Source organism: Mytilus galloprovincialis, chromosome 5 (assembly GCF_965363235.1).
Source record: "Mytilus galloprovincialis chromosome 5, xbMytGall1.hap1.1, whole genome shotgun sequence".
Taxonomy (NCBI): domain Eukaryota; kingdom Metazoa; phylum Mollusca; class Bivalvia; order Mytilida; family Mytilidae; genus Mytilus; species Mytilus galloprovincialis.
In genome coordinates this window covers 89474631-89495236 of record NC_134842.1, presented here as the reverse complement: position 1 = coordinate 89495236, position 20606 = coordinate 89474631, and the positions used below count along the sequence as shown (strand labels likewise).

Sequence of the window (20606 nt, the reverse complement as noted above, 5' to 3'; positions counted from 1 at the left end):
AAGAAGCAACGAAAATTCAAGAATTCACATGCATTTGTGAATTATAATTATGGCTGCTTTGTAAGATTTTATTTTAAAAATCTTATCATACAAAAATATAGTTACGAATGATCTGAATTTTAATCAGATTGATATTCAGATAACATGATCATTGAACATTATTCTAAATATACGGCCAGTACATATACGTACCTTAGTTTTCTATATTTCTTATTCCCGATTTGTAGAGTTTTTCAAACATCAGGGATTCATTTACTTACCGGAAGATCCTCTATTCCAAATTTCAACATGATGAATTTTGTAGAAAGATCCGAGGTCTACCCACCAATATGGATTCCTTTGAAGAGACGTATGGAAAAATGAAGAGATATCGCCGTCATTCCCAAGGCGGGGGTGAAAATGGTAAAATCTTGAACTTTGACCTGACATTTTCTTGAACGCCACATCTTCCAAACACATATCATGTGGAAGTGGACCTAAGAAAAAGAATAAAAACTCGTTGATTTGCTCGCATTATTAATACAAATGCAATTCGTTGTGACTAAATTGCTCAGAAAAGAAACTTTAATGTGCAAAGTTACACGTTCTGAAAAGCAATTAATAACTGACCAAATATATATGACCGTATTTTCACCTAAAAAAATACTCTGTGTACAGACTTACCTGTGCAGATTGAAACTTCTAAGGCCTGGCATCCACTAGATATATAAAAGTTAAATATTTTTTTTGCATATCAGAAAGATAAATTATTTTTTTGGATTTCAATGGGCTCTATGATTTTGTTCGTCTCCGCAGAAAGTGTTAAAATAAACTAAGTTGGAATACAACATTGAGATGCTCCCTCTCATGTATGACCGGACAATTTGGACAGTGCAGTGAAATAGGTTTTTGAACAATGTTTTAGTAATTCAAACGTTTTAATGTATATTTAGGTTTTGCATTTATTTCATTATTCTAGACTTTGTCGTAAATTTAGGCATAAGTGTTTTACACGGATTATGTGTCATAATCTTGGACAAAGGTCTTAAATGCATTTACTCTATTTATGGCATTATTAATTCTCTGTGACAGTTTGGACTATAATTTACAAATACGTGTCGGGCACTAATTACTCTTTTAATCTATTGTTATTTCTAATTTGTCATCTGTAAATCTTCTTAATCCTTTAATTGCTTGTGCTTATATATATTGTTATTGTTTGTATGTTACTTGACATTTAGTTTGGAGTGTGTTGTTCGGTCTTGCCGGACTGCTATAAAATAACGTCAAAGGAGCAAATATTCCTTCTTGATTTACATTTAGCTGGAACGCCATTTCACCCGGTTATATCTAGTGTTAGGACATACGGGCAACGCATCTATCGGATACCTTGCTCTATCTGTGAAGCTGATCTCCAGCAAACAGAAAAATGGATACGCAGAGGAACAGAAATTTCGGCGGAGTCTGGAGATACCAGATGCCTGATCATGGAACTACCTGTCAGACAAGAAATTTTCAACATATGGACAACTGCCTTTATCGGACCACAGATGAATTATCACGTTGTGATTGGTTAAATGCCGTCACGTGGTGACCCCTATGAGACCGTATGGGGTTAGTAAGTTTCATATGGGGTTCATGACGCGTTAATGGCGACGTCATCTATTAATGTTGTTGTGTTTCATTGTTTATTTTTCAACAAAACGCCGCAGAAAAAGTCCAGCGTTCGATAAATTCGTTATACGGTTAACTACTGACCCCCTACGGATCCATAGAGGGTGAATAAAATTCATAAGGGACTCGGCCTCCGGCCTCACCCCCTATGGATTTTACTAACCCTCTATGGATCCGTATGGGGTCAGTAGCGAACCATATAACTTATAATGTAAGTTTTGTGGAAAGACTGTGAACAATCAATTTGATTTTAGACAATGTATAGCAAAAACGTCATTTTGCTATAAGTGCAGAAGTTTTGGACATTACGCAAGAATGTGTACCTTTCATAGACAACCGGACGTGAAAGTTGTTAAAAGTTATAAATCTAAATCCAAGCTACGTCGTGACGCAGAAAGAATGAGACTATTCAAAGAACAGAAAGCTATGTCGATATTTCCTTGTGCGGAACTGAATACCATAGAACTGATGGACTTCCTAACCTTATATTATAATTAAGAATTCATTGATAGCGTTAAACACAGGCACGTCCGAGTGCATTCAGAGAGAGTAAAATTTGAATCAAAAGTGTTCATTTTGAAAAGAAGTTCAAAGAGCTGAAACAAGAGCATAACAGTGTGGTCAGTAATCTAGAAAAATTTCAATCTAATTAAAAACCGATCTCTCATCGCTCCCGTTTTCTGATATGTCGCGTGGGAGATCTAACGAAACCCGCTTTGGGGTCACATGTGAGTGAACTAGAAGTTACGAATTTATAATGATATGCAAATGATTTGACGACCTATTAATAAGCCAATCAAAAAAGTTTATGAATTATTTTGACTGACGATTTCGTCGTATATAAAATGAGTTACATCCGTTTACCTTACGATAAACTTTCATGATCGTGGAAGATTCAATTTCATTGGTCGAAATAGACACACCTACGAGGTCACTCACATGTGACCTCAACGCGGGTTTCGTTAGATCTTCCACGCGACATATCAGAAAACGGGAGCGATGAGAGATCGGTTTTTAATACACCTTATCGCTATTTGTCCGCCACTACCGAAAATCACACAGGTTCCCGTAAAATGTTGACGTCATAAAACAAAATATCTGACGCCACAATTGAAAAGTGATTGTTGTATGCGTCAAAAGTTCAAGCAGCCGGGTCAGCCGGGATTAGCGATAAGGTGTATTAGATTGGAAAAACTTCAAAAACAAGGTGCAGATGATAAAACAGAAATGAAAAAATTACGGGAAAGCATTACTGATCTTAAAGAGGCTAATCTTCGGATTTACGATCAAAGATGTGAAGCATTCGACCAGCAATGCCAATTACAGCGCGACAAAGAACGTAAACTATATGGAATCAAATCACAACACTAGAAGACAAACTGGACAATATTCGGTAAAATACAAGAGAAGATAATTATTCAAATCAAAACTATCGATACCGAGGACGTCACAACCATAGAAGAAACTTTCGGAACAATTTCAGTTGAATAGTAAGACCCGGGACGTGTCTTCAGGGGCCGCGGGAATATATAACCGGACAATTTGGACATTGCAATGAAATAGGTTTTTGAATAATGTTTTAGTAATTCAATCGTTTAAATGTATATTTAGGTTTTGCATTTATTTTATCATTCTATACTTTGTCGTAAATTTAGGCATAAGTGTTTTACAAGGATTGTGTGTCATAATCTTAGACAAAGGTCTTAAATGCATTTACTCTATTTATCGCATTATTAATTCTCTGTGACAGTTTGGACTATAATTTACAAATACGTGTCGGGCACTAATTTCTCTTTTAATCTATTGTTATTTCTAATTTGTCATCTGTTAATCTTCTTAATCCTTTAATTGCTTGTGCTTATATATATTGTTATTGTTTGTATGTTACTTTACATTTATGCCTCGTTCACACGGACATTTTAAAATTCGAATCGAATTCGCTGATCGCGTTCACTCACTCTTCTTTTGTAATTCGAATTGATTCGAATTGGTTAATTCGAATTACCCAATTCGAATAAGAAATACGTTTTTGTCAATACGGTCGAATTAAAAGTTTACGTCGTTTGGACAGTAAAACGAATTAGACGCGCATTGTAATTCGAATTAGAATTGACGTTAGGACGTCAAACGTTTCGAATGCGAATTAAAAACTAATTCGAATTAGTTAATGCGAATCGAATTCGAATTACGTGTGAACTCAGCATGAGCTTGGATTTGTTGTTCGGTCTTGCCGGACTGCTGAAATAAAAGTTTAAGGAGCGAAATCTTCCTTCTTGTTTTCTATTTAGCCGGAACGCCATGTCACCCGGATATACATGAACCAACTGGTTTTATAGTATTGATTATCCTTGATTAGTAAAGACAATAGAAATCTTCACATCTATAGGTGAGTTAAAGAAAGTAATCGAGTGGACAGTATCAAATGCAATGTACGTGTTTGTTTATTTTTACACCTTCTGCCATCTTCGCTAGCCAAGGGTTACGATCCACTTCCCTCCTGTTATAACCCTTGTCTAGCGAAGATGACCGTCTGCAGGAAGGAAAACAAAAATGCCATTCAAAATCCAAAAACGATTTTCTCTTTCTGAAACAAATATAGTACATTCAACTTTTATATATCTAGTGGGTGCCAGGCCTTAAAATTTTTCAAACTGCACATGTAAGTCTGTTCACAGAGTAGCTTTTCAGGTGAAAATACGACACATTTGTCCATTTGTTATGGTAAACCTAATAGACACAACAGCCTATTGTTTATGCGCATCAACTAACGCAACTTTGAAGTGAAATAAATGCTCTATGGCGTTGTTTCTAGCAATGAAAAAACGTCAAACTATAACGTCATATTTCGCGTTCTCACGGATTCAAACATCGTATTCTTTTAATAATTACACCTTATGCAAGAATCCTTGGTTTTGATTGGTTGATAGCCGGTGTATTTTTCACTAATTTACTGTTATCAATTGAATATCGTTTATTTTTTAACGCCGCCGGGGTATATGCTAAAAGGATATGCCGTTTTTACCCTCTCTGCCGTGGTATTTTAAACAGATATATCATGTTAAGGAGTGGTATTTGCGAAAAGTACCAGCCGAGAGAATGTTAAATTATCGAGCCATTCCAAGAAAAAGAGGAATTAAGCGTCGCGCTGATATCTAGTGGAAATTAACCACACAAATGAACGCAAAAGATACCACACCATATTTAATCTTCGTTCAAATAAAAATAATAAACTATCATGAATTTTGAACTCGACTTTTTGCATTTGCGCCGATCTGCATTTCATTTTTATCTTTCACTTGCGCATATTTTGTCTTTCGTTTGCCCCGATTGTGTACAGGTTAATTATTAGGTGAAAGTTTTTTTTATGCCCCGTTTATTATGCCCCATTTATGGGCATTATGTTTTCTGATCTGTGCGTCCATTCGTCTGTCCCGTTTCAGGTTAAAGTTTTTGGTCAAGGTAGTTTTTGGATGAAGGCTAGTGATATAAAAATATAATAGGCGGTATTTAATAAAGGAATCAAATTGGCTCAAATTAAAGATTTTTTTTTTAATCGGCGCAAATCTTGTACGTCAGTGTAACTTTATACTGGTAAATTTAAATGCCTTACTCTTGAAATTTGAACTTACGTGATTTTCCAAATTGAGTATTCAGAAGGCTAGGCCGATAAACAACATTTTTTTGAAATTTTGAAATTGAATTTTTGTAACTTATTTTTTGATGAATCTCGTAAAATAATGTTCGATCTTGCAATGAAGTTAAAATTGATTCATACTGCTTATTTGACAAAATCTTAATGTAAAAATAAAACTATGACACTGGCTCATTGTGTCCAGAAGCAGAAATGATAAAAATTTCGTCTGATCTCACTGAAGCTTACAGATAATTTCCTACTGCATGTAGAGCAACACTTTGGTTAGCTTGCTTGCTTTGTTTGTATATTTTGTAGAATTATATTGGGATAACTTCCAACTGAACTTGAAAATCATATATACAGGTTTACATACCTATATATATATAAATGTCAATCTTAATAACAAAGCTTGAATAAACATTTATACAAACAAAGCATGGAAGCTAACCAAAGTTTTAATCTACAAGCATTAGGAAATTAGTTGTAAGGCAAAATATATTAATAGAATTAAAACTCAGCGAATGTAAATTAAAATAAAAATTTTCGGTGTTAAAAACTAAATTGTATATTGAGTCTGTTGTAAATTTAACTTATAACAAAAACCATTGCTCCAAGTATAATATCCAACATATAATTTCTCACTTTCCATAAGCTAAAATGACCGGAAAGATTGAAAACCAAATTTCGATTTTCAATGCCGGCAATAACTTTGTCTTTGTTTTAATTTCCAAAATGAGCAATTTAGATTCATAATATTGTATTCAGTTTTGAGGAATCTTACTTTGTAGTTTTTAACGGAAAATGCTCATTTAATTAATTTTGGAATTAAAAATATTTTTGTATTTGATATGAATTAACTGTCTCGTTTCTTCAAAACACGTGAGGTAGTAATAACAGTGATTGCATAATGCCATTTTATGATAGGCTAAATTGACGTACAACAATGTACAATGTATAACGTTTAAGAATCAAAAATGGTAATTCATATATATATATTATACCTGTATTTTCCTTATATCTTAAATATTCAGGAAAAAGGGAATTCACAAACTAGATGAAATAATTTTGATACTTTCGTCTCAGCCATTAGAATTAATGGTATAAAGAAGTCCGACCATGCTTATGTCTGCCCGTCTGTCAACAGTAGCGAATGAGTGCGTTAGGGTAAACTTCTGAAATTGACGCGAAAAAACCCACACATCTTGTCTGATATAGTTTAATAGTCTGTAATTTAGCCAGTGCCATCTTTCATTTCTTTTTTATTTTATTAATTTGGCTAACGAGGGACAGAGGACAAAACAGACTTTCCTAACAAAAGCGGCGTAAAAAGGTTATTTCAAACAATTTTTCATTCAGACAGAAGGTATTTCTGAAGGTTGATATACTGCGGCAAAAACATCATGACATCTGATACTGATATATGCATTTATAATAATCTCTTCGACTTGCATTACCGCATAAAAAAGAAGTTGAATATAGCTGTTATTCTTGGAAATTTAAATGTGGGATTTGCGATTTTTTCAAAGAGTGCGCCAGCAAGAAAAGCTTGTACTATGACGTCAGATTCAATGTTCCGAAGAAAGACAACACGAAAGAGAAAAAAATAAAACATGAAAATTACTCATTACTTTTTGACCTTCGGCCCTCGGGACTGATATTGGTTTTTCGTGATGATACAGCATGTATTATTCTATATGACATGTTTTAAACCCAGTGGGTGTAGTACTGTTGACTATGCCTTGACCAGTGTGGACCTTATTAACTCTGTTATTTTTTTTCAAATATTAGAACCTTCATATTTATCTGCTCATGCTCAAATTGTAGTCTTTTTAAAAGGTTGTATATCCATGCAACACATGAGTATAGACTGAAAATATAGTGAGATAGATATGACCTTCAAATGGGAGACTATTTCTAAGGAAAAATTATATACTGTTTTAGAAGAAAGCAGCACTAGAGATGAAATACTTGGTTATGAAAATACACCATTTAAAATAAATTGTTTTGGGGTTGAGAGAGCAGAACAACAACTAAATAATATATTTAAAACATTAACCACGCGCTCATGTAAAATTATTAAATCCTTTCGTAAAAAGAAATTAAAAGAAAAAGCCATGGAGAGATAGAGAACTAGCTGATGTAAAGAAAACTGTATCAAATCTAGCCAAATTATTACGAATGAATCCTTATAACTTCAATTTAAAATATAAGTTTCTAGGTCACTGTAAACTATGTAAAAAATTAATAAAAAGAAAGAAAAATCAATTTAAAAAGGAAATGTTTAGTCAGCTTTCAGCCTTTAGAGATACAGACCCTAAACAATATTGGAAATTATTAAAATCATTAAAATATGAGAACACTATTAATAAAATTGAGCTTCAAGCTGGTTTTCCAGAAATTATTGATCATTTTAGGCATCAAGGAGAGACTGTAAACTATGATAAAGAATTTAAAACTAAAATTAAAACCGATATATTAAATGAAACTGATGCACTTTTATTCAATGAGGTAACTGATAAACCTTTTACTATCAATGAAGTAATTAAATGTATACAAAAATTAAAAACTGGGAAAAGCTCCGGTCCAGACCATTTGTAATGAAATTATTAAATATAGTGGTGTTGTTACTTGTAAAGCTATTACTAAGCTTTTTAATTTAATTCTTGATTCTGGTAAATATCCATCAAATTGGAGAAAATCTTTTACCATACTTATTCATAAAGCTGGAGACAAGCTAGATATTAATAACTAATGGACCTCCTTTTCGAGATATTTGAGATTTAAGATAAGGCTGACTCGGACTTTTACCTTATATTTGCACTGGTATTTTTTGGGTCTCAAAACAAAAGAAGGAAAATCAAGAATCTTCTAAAATTTTGGTAAATGACCTTTCATGAGCTATTAAGTCTTATATGAAAAAATAAATAGGTGTTATGGGGCAAAATATTTTAAATTGAATTGTATGGAAAAACGCTAAGGCGTCCGAAAATTTGACACAAATTCCAAAACCTCACCTAAGTACATCCTTCAGGATGTTCGCTCTTGTTTTTTGAATTTTTGCCAGATATTCGGAATCCTCTGGTTTTATCCATGTAGTGCCATTAAAAAAAAATGCCCACTAACCCCTATTTTTCTTTTCATAATTATATAACAGATAGATTAAAAAGCCATATTTCAGTTTTTCATTGTTTTTGAAAGAAAAATTGTGCCAATGTTAAATGTATGAAAAGTCTAGAGAGAATCCTTTCCCGCCAAATTTCCAATGGCTTATATCTCTAAAACAAGCACACGGACCTTAATTTTTTTCTTTTTTTAGTTCCTTTATTTCTAACCTATCAAATTATTACTGTCCTTACAAAAGTTTGCTATTTTGAAACAGTAGAGAACATCCTTAACTCAATCTAAATACACGATAATACAAACAAATGAATAAAAAAGGTTTAAGGATGTACACCTCTGAGGAGTCAAAAATTTCTAGAATTAAACTTTTTTTCTTAACCTGATTTTTGGGTTTATAAGACTGTAACAAAATAATTGGTGAAGAAAAAATCATATGGTGGTGCACTTCTTTTTTTGCTACGGCCCTTTGAAAATGCCCAATTTTGATGATTTTCCCATTTTTCATCGATTTTTACCTATTTCTGGGCTATTATCATGAAAAAAATCACAGTTCCACAATTAAACTTTTTCTCATACTTTCTATAAAGATGAAGTGGACCAATCTGAATAAATTTTACTTACAAAAACTATAGGTAGGTGTTAATATAAGAAAGTTTTATCATATTTTGACGCTTTTTTGTGTAAAATTTACCATGCTGTCAATTTTGTATTTTTGTGAATTTTCTCAGTTTTAAGAACAAAATGCATATTATTTCAACTTTTTTGTTATGAATGAATGAAAAAAGACATATCTAAGAAATTTGAAAAGACCAAAATGATATGGGATGTACATGATTCTTGTAAAATCATTTTTTGTATCCCTCACTCATTTTCTCAAAATTTTGGCTGAAAATACTGACTTGATTGGTCGTAAAATTTGAAAACTGGATTACACAAAAACCATTCATTGTAAATACACAATTTTTTCACAGATTTATGTTTGCTTATAATATTTTTAAAGTCCATTGATATTTTCCACTTCTATCACATGTTTTGGAAATAATTCAAGAACGAGATTTCAACGAGACTGAACGAGACTGAAAAGTCAGAAGAATACATCCTTAAGGAGTCTACATTAAAAATGATTTATTACATTGGTTGCAATGAATTACATTGATTTTCCAGTTTAATAAAAACCGATAATTTCACATGTGAAATAAACGTGGTTATTTCACTCTCTGACGTCATACAACAATAGGCGTTGTCAAGACGTCGATAACGGCGGATCACAACAAATTGTGAATGCGTAGAAAAAAAGATATAGTTCCTTACATGTTTTATATTAATTTCTTTAAAAAGCCATTTGCCAATGTAATAAAAAGAATAACTAATTAAAGAATTCAAATATCGAAAAATATTCAACTCGTGACCGAACAACTCTGATAATTAACTCATGCCCTACGCGCATTCGTGAATTAATGTGTTGTTCGGTCACTCGTTGAATATTTTTCTCTATTTGAATTCTTCCATTAGTTATTCTATAAATAATTTGTTCATACTTTTCCAAAACATAGTATCTATTGACATACATGTATATGTTCAAAAATATAATAAAAATGATAAGTCAGCGCGCATTTTCTAAAGCTAAAGGTTATTTTGTATGCATTATACAGGAAAAAACATCATTGTGTGATTAGAAGCTAAACTAAATGATAGAATTCTAAAATAAGATACGAGAAGATAGCTTTTAGAAAATGCTTTGAGAATATCAAAAGAAAAGATAGGGTCACCGTGCGTTTTTTTTTCTCAGCTAGAATTCAAATCTATACCATAGGCAACTCTAATCCAGCTTTTGGAGTGAAACAGTTCGAAACCCAAATTGTATACTTGTACAAACAAGTCTACTAGTTAGTAACCTTTTCATATTAAGTCTGTCCTTCTGTTGAAGGCAAGACTTGATGAGTGTCATTTTTGTTCCTTCTTGTTGTCTAACAACCGGTTTTATATAATTCACTAAATAGATTATAGCCAAATTATATACATTGGCTCTTGGAAAAAGCATTTCAATCGATAAAAATGTGTTACCAAACATTTCAACATATATATTCCGGGTAAATTATTAAATGATTAAATTATCAAATTCAGGATTGTGATCCCGCCAGTACGTTTAACATCATGTATGTATGTGCCCCAAATTATGAGCCTGTAATTTAGTGGTGGTTGTCGTTTTTTGATGTTACATATTTGTTTTTCGCCTATTTTTGTGTGCATTGATTAGGCCGTTTTTGTTTTCGTTTGAATTGTTTAACATTTGTGATTTCGGGGCCATTTACAGCTGACTCTGTGGTATGGACTTTGCTCATTGTTGAAGGTCGTACGATGACATGCATGCATGTATATAGCGGCAAGGGACGTTTGTGATTTTTATAGAACATTTGCGCTTCAATTTATAGGATATTAGCTCTTTTTATATAGCAAATTTGGAATTCTACAGTATTTGCTTCTTATGACTTCCCTCCTATTTAATCGGACTAAGGACCAGGAATCAATTTGTGAAATTGGCCCCAGTAGGTTTGAACTGGCAGAGTTAAAGTCATGATTTTAATCATGGTTAAGGTGGCTCAGGCCTATTCGAAGTTTCTGTCAGAAGTGCCGTATTTTTTGTTATTTTAATCTTCGCAACAAAACGTCGAAATAATCGTAACGTTATCGAGTTGCAGCCCGTAAAACGTTGATTTTTTTTTTACGTTTTTCACTAGAAGCAAGGCAATAAATTAATCTTTACAAAGTCGGTGACCCTATCTTTATTTATTATCGTCAAGGATTTGTATAGTAACTATACAAATCCTTGTTATCGTTAAAACAAAAATTTATGTCCAACAACATACAATTTTTTAAGAAAAATCTATAGTGTAGAATTGGAAATTTTACGATTTTTTAAACAAATTTTAAAAGTTTTTTCGCCGATTTTATGTGCTTTTTATACAAAAATATTCACCTTTAATGAAAGAAATCTGTAATATTTTAGATAAAAAAAAAGATAAATGCATTTTTTATTCGATTATCAGTTGTAGTTCAACGAGCCAAGATTGCATGCAAAACTTTAGTAAAATCTGCGACATAGCCCATTTACAAACACTTTTTTGCTGATATTTTGAGTAACTATATCAATTATGTTAATCAATTGTAACTGGTTTTATGCCCTTTACGGGCCTTTTAATTAAAAAAAAAATATCATATTATATTCTATTATAATTTGATTTGACAATGTCTTCTGAAGTTGGCTGACAGTGTTTTGTCTATCAGCACATATACACAGTTGGAAACCCGGTTGAAATAGAACAAAAGAATCGAAGCTCTTTGTTAGAGAAGGCGATAAATGTGTATTGTATTGTTTACTATAGTGACAAAAATTTTAAAAGTTAAAAGAAACAAACAAAATTACAATTTTCTTCTCAATTACGAGGTGTTTTATTTTAAAAACACCATTTGCATAAGTTTTCAATTTATCTAGCACATAGTTAAGCAGAACAATTAGATTTCAAGTCGACGACATGGGTATCTTTCAAGTTAGATGAAGAAAATGCATAACCTCCGATTTTTTTGAAAAAAATACCACGGACGGAGAACATATCAATCTATTAGTTCAAAAATTGTATCGAAAAGAGAAAATCGAGTGCGCCTTTTTATGTTAGGGCGTGTTTGAGTTGAATATTTTGTCTTGATATCGTACAAAGTAAGATTATTTTATACATCGTCTCGCTTCAGATTCTATTATTTTTATATATCAAAGCTACAGATTGACTTTATAACACGAAAAAATAACAGCACTAAAAGATGAAATATATGGGTCAAGTGAAATACCTATCTAATGAGTCACAAAAACAGAGAAGTTGTGTTCGAATAGCTATTTTTTTTTACTGAAAGTACTTGACGACAGTCTTTCAAGTTGGATGATGAAAATGCATATCTTTGAAAAAATATAATTTTTTGTGTGTGAAAACTAGGGTTTATAGTCTTTATACACTAAAACAAATCTAGTCTGCCCTTCCACGAAATTTTTAATTAGAATTTTTTTAAATGTTTATGAATTTTCAAAAATTCCACCTGACAACCGATCAGACAACAGTTTTAAGTTAAATCAATGCAGACAAGATCATTAACTGATGCTCATTAGCTAGTTGATACATTTGTCTTTTAAAATACAACTGACATATAAGGATCGTAATGGTGCAATGTGGATAAATTTATCGGTTTCCATGAGCAAAATTGGTAGCGCGTCATCCCTACAATGGCTTCCATTTCTACGATTGTGAAAATGAACTGGCGTAATGGGGAGATAATTTTGACGAAGTAGAATCCTGACTGTACATACTTTTGTCATGTGTCAGTTACCGTGACGTCATCAACGTTTTTTTCAAGGTTTATATACTACCTATTTATAACAGTCTTTTATCACTGGCGTCAACGTGATGATCGTAACTGCAATTACGATCATCCCAATATGGCGGACACAAATATAGGGATATTTTAGAAGGCTGATTTCTCCACTTTAACAGCTTATTTTCATATTTGTTTTATATCAAGAAAAATCTTTATAAGCATTGCCATTGACTGTGTTTTTCATAAATTATAGAAAAACAACCAGAAGAACGAAAATCGAGATTAAAAAAATCACGATGATGATCGTAACTTCGTCTATAGATGATCGTAACTTTGACTTGTTTTCATGAAAAGATGATCGTAACTCATTATTTACGAATGTTCTTTTTCCACTAAATGAACACCCCATTTAGCAGTTACGATAAAAAATATCATGATTTTAAAATTAAACAAAGAATAAATGAAAACCGCTTTTCTAAAAAGAAATGACATAAGGGGGATTTGCAGACTCATATGCAAATGTCCTCAATATTATTTTCTTACGAGTAATTTAGTTAACATTCAAAATGGATTTACGTTGATATGAAGTTGATATCAATCTCATTCTCATGATACAGTTTAAGAATACAGGCCAGAAAAACTTTCACTGAATAAAGTAAAGGAATGCATGAATCTACATTATTTTGATGACTTTCTATCGGTTTTAAATTGTTGCCTGGTTTTGTTTTTTCTTCATCAAACTGTGACTATTAAACATTGGTAGACTACAGACGCGGCAATCTAATTAAAAACCGATCTCTCATCGCTCCCGTTTTCTGATATGTCGCGTGGGAGATCTAACGAAACCCGCTTTGAGGTCACAACGTACATTTTTTCGCTTACTAGGCAGCTTTATTTGTCCTTATTTATCAGAAAATGATTCGTTTGAACAGACAGTTACGATCATCTCAAGTAAAAGTTACGATCATTGTTGATAAAAATAAATAAAAGTTACGATCATCATCGTGATTTTTTTTGTATCTCGATTTTCATTCTTCTTGTTGCTTTTCCATCTTGTCCGAAAAAATGTTTCAATGGCAATGCTCATAAACATGTTTCTTCACATAATACAAATCTGAAAATAAGCTGTTAAAGTGGAGAAATCAGCCTTATAAAATTTCTCTACATTTGTGTCCGCCATATTGGGATGATCGTAACTGCAGTTACGATCATCACGTTGACACCAGTGTTTTATAAAGCTTGTTATTTTCAAACAGAGTAGCGAACATCCTTACAATGGAATTTTAAACAGATATATCATGTTAAGGAGGGGTATTTTTCGCAAATATTTCGCAAATACCCCTCAAGAACATGCTATATCTGTTTAATTACACCGAATGTTAATGTTCAAAAACGCATTGATAATCGTGACGTTAATACAAGCGTCCATTTCTTTGATAACAGTAAATTGGTGAAAAATACACTGGCTTTCAACCAATCAAAACCCAGGATTCTTACATTAGGTGTAATTATTTGGCAAATACCACGGCAGAGAGGGTAAAAAAAGCCTTGTTTGCATATACCCCGGTGGCGTTAAAAAAATAAACGATATTCATTTGATAACAGTAAATTGGTGAAAAATACACTGGCTACCAACCAATCAAAAGCAAGGATTCTTACATAAGGTGTAATTAAGAATTTAAAAATAATTAGAAATGACTAATATTTTTTTCTGTCTTTTCGAAATAACATAAAAAATGTGGTGCACACTTTAAAATAACCCGCTATGTATAACTCTATAATTTTCGTCCTGTTTCTCAAGCTCATACACATACTTTTATATTTTCCGACAATGTACATATATTGTAAATATATATATGCCCACTGAATATCAGTGTGCTAGAGATAAATGATTAATACAAATATGTATATAGGTATGAAAATTACATTCAACAGTGTTAGAATATATACACTCGTGGGACAAAAGTGAGTTCTCACTAACAAAATGTACTATCATTTCAACTAAATTCGATATTTTTCAAAAAAATATTACCAAGTAACATTTACTGTATGAGCGATTCTTATAAAATAGATATCAAAAGATGTGGAAATGTCTGAAGTTATATTGTACATGTATATTTGGCAATAATTTTCGTGAGTTTCGTTTTCATTATCTGATGGGTTAAACACAAATGCATTTTTTTACGATTTTAATTTGATTAGAATACATAGCAAACTTTTCAAAAAATAATTTTCTTTGTGTTCATCTCGTCATAAAATTAGAGTGAGCATGCATAATATAACGGCCCAATAAACAATAAAACCTTAAAAATATCAACATCTTATGGTATTCATTTGATATATTAAATCAGTTCTGTAGTTACTTGGTAATATTTTTTTGAAAAATATTGACTTTATTTAACAGTTTTTGGTGTTATTTCTTCATAGACCGAAAAGATATAACTGTAATTTTTTAGGTATTTTATTCTATATAGGGATCGCACAATAACCAAAATAAAAAGACATATATTAAAGAAAACCTATACTCTTCTAACGTAGAAAAGTGTCTATAAAACACAAAAAAAAATATACCTGTGTCATCACAATAGAATAAAAAGATCGTGATAAATCAGCTACCAAGAACATTTTTTTTTTTGCATGGCCTGGGACTCTAATATTTATGTCCCAGGTATGGATGGACAAGGACGTACATATATCACTAACATCTAAAATACGTCATTCGTAATGACGTTGTATGGCAAACATGATATTTTTAGACTTTGGTTAATCTCCTATCTGCAATAAAATTATAAAAATTTGGAGCCAATTAAAAATTATCCAAGTAAAAAAGAAATAATTGAGTACACGATGCTGAATTTCCGAAAGTAACTCCAAACGACAGGCGACTCATATTACATTTTTTCATACCTTCATTTGATGACTTTTCCATAATTGTTTTGAGCATGTCTACGTGTCTTTTAAGTTTGTCTTTCATCGTGGTCTCGATTCTCAGGATTCTATTTGCTAGCATTTGATTAGTGACCAGTTTCCCTTTATAATCGGAAATGGAAAGTTTGCAAGCAGACGACAACACAATACATCCCAATATCAAACCAGTAGCACAGTAAAGCATTTTTCCAAATTCCATACTTTCGCTAACAGCCACCAGTAAATATTTGAGCTTTTAAAAAAGGAAATACTGGATAAGATAATATACTAGGCAAAAAAAAAAAAAAAAAAAACACGTTACATTGCATGGTTTAAAACCGACCGTGCTTGCGCTTGGTATAGCCAGGCAAGATCGTTAATTAATAACTTCCATTTGCACATTGAAAAATAAAATATTTTCAAGATTAAAACTAGTCAAATTTACTCATTTATAAAAAGTTCTATGTCAATGTCATTTTCCAATTTTTAACAAACATTTAAAATTTATTCAAAAATTTACATGTAAAGAGAAATAACTATTCATTATGTCATATTGTTTACAAAGGAAAGAAAAAAGAGGGACGAAAGATACCAAAGGGATAGTCAAACTCATAAATCTAAAACAAAATGGACGCATTGAAAAATTGAAAAAGTTGAACGTATGTCAATACCCTGTCTACGCCAAAATGAGATTGAACGAGCTTTTTGGATTTTGGCAGCAGGAATACTGGCACGAAAAATGATTATCCTCAAAGTGGCAGGCCATATGAAACTACGTTACGTAAAGACAGGCACATCCGTGTTATTCATCTCCGTAATTGATTTGTAAACGCGTCACAAACAGCACGATATACCAACGGAAGAAATAACAACATACATGTAATGTATGCCCAAACAGTTCATAAACGATTGCGTCAAATTGTTCTAAGAGTTCGTCGTATATAAATTTGAAGGGACCCACACTTACGCAGCGTCACAGGATAACGCGACATCAGCGGACTCGGGTACAAATTCGATGTAATAGGCTAACATGGAGACAGGTTCTTTTCACCGATGACTTGATCGACGGATAAGTCAGAGTTTACCGGATGCGCAATGAACGATTTTCTCATACGTGCGTACAAGTGATTTAGTGGTTTTGAAAGACTGTAAATATAATTTTAGATATTCTAATATTGTATATATACCTAGGGTCCGAACAACAATCTATGGTAAGAACTCTTTTAAGTACACAGCTGCTGTTTTATGGAATGATCTACCTGATGATTTTAAAAAAATTGCTACTTTTAGTCAGTTCAAAAATATTTTAAAGTCATGGAATGGAAATGACTGTAAGTGCACAGTTTGTGCAGACTTTTAGTTTATTTATCACATATTTGTTATGAATACCTTAGGTTTTGCATATGCAATAACCTTAAAATTGCCCGGGGCAAAAAAGAGATATCTATATTGTGCCCTGTACCTAATGACGTGACGTCATTGCATCCTGAACGACACGTTTTTAATAAATTGTTTAAGATTTTACCTTTTATGTATCATTAAATTGTTATAATTGAACTTTTTTCTCTTTTCTGCAGAACTTAAATATGTGATAAAAAGATTATAACATGTCTTTTCCATATTGGCCCGGGTATCATCCCTCGACCCATATCGGCCCTCGGCTAAAGCCTCGATGCCGATATGGGAGTCTCGGGATGATACCAGGGCCAATATGGAAAAAGGCATGTTATAATCTATACATATTATGCAAATTTATTTACCATCTAGATCATATCCCATTTTTTCAATTTTTATGCTACGCATTTTTACCAGCTTTTATGCATAGTTTACACTTATATGCTTTTAGCCTTAATACCTAGCTTATGCTTATATTCTGCTTTTAGTGCTTCATTTTTGTGCTGTGATAGTTATTGCATGTGTATTATATTATGTATTGTATTGTTATAAATGTTGTACTGTTAAATAATGTCTCATATGTCGGTTAAAAGCTCATTAGAGCTTATGTTTGTCTATGTTTTATATACCATGCCGACTCTAAATAAAGCTTATTTATTTATTTATTTATAAGGCACAGGGCGGTTTGGTGGAACGCACCGATATAAAAATAATTGATGATTACATAAATGCAACAAGGTATAGGGAGGAAGCTCTGACTCAAGTTGTTCTCACGTTTTTCCGAATGAATCGTTTCAAACACGCTTTATTTTAGTAGAACAACGCCCGTTGTCACGTGGCACTCATTTTGATGAACTTTTTGGAGAATACTAGTAATCCCATTCGTGTGTTGTCATGGTCAGCAATATCTCCAGATTTTATATTGCCAATCGAACATCTTTTGGACGAACTTGGACGACGTATTAGAAATAACCAAAAGCCACAGGAAACTGTCGCCCAGCTCCGAATAGCACTTTTAATGGAATTGAACATTATCCCCAAGACTTCATTCGACGTTTAATTTATTCAATGCGACGGAGGTGTCGGGCGGTCATAAATGCAAGAGGTGGTCATACACGGTATTGACATGTTAACTTTGATTTTGTACATGTTTAAAATTGACCGGAACTGTGCAATATTGTTTCAAAAAAAAGAGAAAACTTGTAGGTGTTTTCTTCAAAATGACGCAAGTCATTAACTTATTGTTATCATTTTTTGTTATAAAAAAGATATAAATGTCATATTTCTTTTTTGCCTAGTTCATTTGAGTCTGTTACGCAAAATATCAATCAAAAAGCTGCTTGTGTATTATGCCACTTAGTAATTCGAACGATTTAAAGTATATTTTAATACTTTTGCTTCAATAACTGTTATTGAAAGTTCTCTAGAAAATAAAATGATACAGAGCATACAAGTCTACCATCCTACCTTGTCGTTCGTCTAGCCCTCTTGCTGCTAAAGCGACATTTATGGCTTGTTGTTTATTGTGTAGAACGTCAATGGTCCATTGTAACGTCACAATACAGACGAGTACTAAAAACGTCTAAAGACGGCACGAAAAAGAAGATTATGGCGGGAACAAAGTAATAATAATTATGAATTCCTTATAAATTTAAAGAGGGTAACTTAATCAGAATAAGTCTAATTTTCATTGAGGCCCTTGATAAAAATACAAAAATACGTAAACTAAATAAATGCAGTTTTCAGTATTCTAGATTACTGTTAAAAGGAAAAGACACGGCAAAGTTTACTGTTGCCTCGTTCACACGGACATTTAATTCGAATTGAATTCGACTCGAATGCGAATCGAATTCGCTAATCGCGTTCACACACTCTTCTTTTTTAAGTCGAATTAGCCAATTCGCATTAGAAATACGTTTTTGTTAAGGTAGCACTCCACAGTTAGAAAATAAAATTAAAAATGAGCCACAAAATGTTTTATCATCTCCTATTCCTGGATTTCTAATACATTAACCCAACTGTTTGTGTTGTACATGTGCATATGTATGTAATCAGTATATTCCATAGATTTGATTTTCAAAAGTTAAAAGAGTGAAAATTAATTCCTTATATGTGTATCCATGGCAACATTCTGCATTTATTTACCATAAAATATTGCAAAAAGGGGGGTTGACATGTCACATATCCCCCCCAAAATTTGGATCAAACTAGAATTTCAATGCCTTTGAGTGATACCTTTTTAGAAACTGTTTTCATAAATCTTCATAATGATCGAATAAAAAATGGGTGTCTTTCGCCTCATTTTTTCGTAAAATCCAATCACAAAGTTCGTGCGATAAAAAGTTGGAAAAAAACATTACAATAATTGCCGGACCAATGTATGGTAGGGACATGCAAATACGGACTGTCATGCAGAAAACAGCCTATATTACATACATTACATAACCTTGATGTTCATATAAACCCAATACAAAGGCTATTTTAATACTCAGCTATCCAAAAATGATTTTTATTGCACACTAGCTCTCATATTTGAAAAATCCACAGGGGCCAAAATGCGAAACTACACATCTAACTGTGGAGTGCTACCTAATACGAATTAAAAGTTAACGTCGTTGGGACAGTAAAGCGAATTTGACGCGCATTGCAATTCGAATTAGAATTGACGTGAGGGCGTAAAACGTTTCGAATGCGAATTATACTAATTCGAATTAGTTCATGCGAATCGAATTCGAATTACGTGTGAACTCAGCATGTAACTGCATGTAGTATTGAATGCTGAACTTTATATGGAATCAACTTTTCGTTAGATAAGAATTAAATTTTACGGAATTTTTTATATGAAAAAAATAAAAATCATATATTTAATATACTATTCTGTTATTCTTTTATTTTTGTAAATATCTATTGCGGTGTATGTTGTTCCTCTTGCTTACGAGAAACCAATTCATAATACAAACTTAATTCATATAAATATAAATTAATATGCCTGTTTGTCTGTTTGTTTGTTTTTGTTTTTGTTTTGTATTTTAGTAACAATCCTATTGTTTGGATTTTAGACTAATAAAATTCTTCTTATATAAGGCTGATCAATTTATTTGCGTGACGTCCGAATACAAACATGATAAAGATGGATAAAATAATATAATTACGATAAGACATAGGCAAGCACATTCTATATAGTATTGTCCGTTTTGTTAAACAAAATCTGGAATTCTGGTGGACATTTAACAGTTTTTAGACTAAATTGTAATAATAAGATGCGACGTCTTCAATCATACTGCAATCATATCGTCTTTGTCAGAAGACGTTCGTAATGACTCTGCAGATTTCGTAATTTCATCTTACAAAAAAAAATGACTCAGTAACGAAGTAACAACACAGATTTCATTTAAAAGACTAAGACTCTGCTAAACTTTTTAATGTTTTTAAAGTTTGCCCTTTTTTGCTATGTGTGAACCCGTTACCGAATATATACATGTATTAAAGTTTTAATTTTCGCAGACTACATTTCACATCAAATAATAACAGTTCG

At 32.3% G+C, this 20606-nt stretch overlaps 1 long non-coding RNA gene across 1 annotated transcript; it reads right to left on the bottom strand.

Annotated features, from left to right (window-relative positions):
* Window positions 1-337: 337 nt before the first annotated feature.
* On the bottom strand, window positions 338-18673 carry LOC143076675 (uncharacterized). The gene is made up of 3 exons (XR_012978744.1): window positions 18539-18673; window positions 15677-15929; window positions 338-476 (listed from the first exon to the last, which is right to left on the bottom strand). It is a non-coding gene; the product is annotated as an uncharacterized LOC143076675 (long non-coding RNA).
* Between the last annotated feature and the right edge of the window lie 1933 nt (window positions 18674-20606).